This window comes from Sapajus apella, unplaced genomic scaffold (genome assembly GCF_009761245.1).
Source record: "Sapajus apella isolate SASKATOON/1434 unplaced genomic scaffold, GSC_monkey_1.0 scaffold6, whole genome shotgun sequence".
Lineage (NCBI taxonomy): Eukaryota > Metazoa > Chordata > Mammalia > Primates > Cebidae > Sapajus > Sapajus apella.
Genome location: NW_022436946.1, coordinates 70,911,606 through 70,912,673, shown reverse-complemented (window position 1 = coordinate 70,912,673; position 1,068 = coordinate 70,911,606). Strand labels below are relative to the sequence as shown.

At 34.0% G+C, this 1,068-nt stretch overlaps 1 non-coding gene across 1 annotated transcript; it reads right to left on the bottom strand.

Moving 5' to 3' along the window:
* Positions 1-212: 212 nt before the first annotated feature.
* LOC116549883 lies at positions 213-319 on the bottom strand. The gene has a single exon (XR_004268140.1). It is a non-coding gene; the product is annotated as a U6 spliceosomal RNA (small nuclear RNA).
* Positions 320-1,068: the final 749 nt, after the last annotated feature.

Below are 1,068 nucleotides of genomic sequence, written 5' to 3'. Positions count from 1 at the left end.
TTTTGTATCTAACGTAATGGTCTAATTGCATATTTTTTCAAATTCTATATTCAGTTCCTCAAATGTTCTTTACCCTCATTGATGCTATAAATATATCATTGACATGTGTTAATTCTAAATTTGTGTGAGAGTAAATATTTTTAACTTTTTGAAAAGTATCATTTCAGATCATGATAAGCTGGATTGCTTTTTTTTTTTTCATTGAGCAATTGAAAAATATGGAACGCTTCACAAATTTGCGTGTCATCCTTGCGCAGGGGCCATGCTAATCTTCTCTGTATCATTCCAATTTTAGTATATGTGCTGTCGAAGCGAGCACTGGATTGCTTTTTGATAGCTTTTTAAAGTATCTTGCACAACATAAGCAGAAGTAATTACTGAAGCAAAAGTGATACTATTTTATTTTTTATTGAATTCTAAATGATAATAGGGACCAGCTGAGTCACCGGAACATAGATTACATTCAGTATTCAATATTTATAGAATGAATGAATACACAACTAATTTCAGCTATTATAGCTTTAATTTTGTTTTGTGCTATTCTTTAGAATTATGGCATTTTCATGAATAACTTCTTATAGTGAATTTTAAAACATCTAATTATTTTAAACATCATTTTATGTAAATAACTAGAGCAGAAACTTTTACTCTAAACTACGTATTTTTTATCTTATATATAAGAGAAACTTTTTTTTATTATATTTTAAGTTCTGGGGTACATGTGCAGATCATGCAGGATTGTTACATAGATATACCCATACCATGGTGGTTTGCTGCATCCGTCCCCCCGTCATCTACATTAGATATTTCTCCTAATGTTATCCCTCCCCCATCCCCTCACTCCCTGCTATCCCTCCCCTAGCCCCCAACTTCCCAACAGGCTCCTGTGTGTGTATTCCCCTCCCTGTGTCCATGTGTTCTCATTATTCAGTACCCACTTATTAGTGAGTGCATGCAGTGTTTGGTTTTTTGTTCTTGTGTCAGTTTGCTGAGAATGATAGTTTCCGGCTTCATCCGTGTCCCTGCAAAGGACATGAACTCATCCTTTTTTATGGCTGTATAGTATTC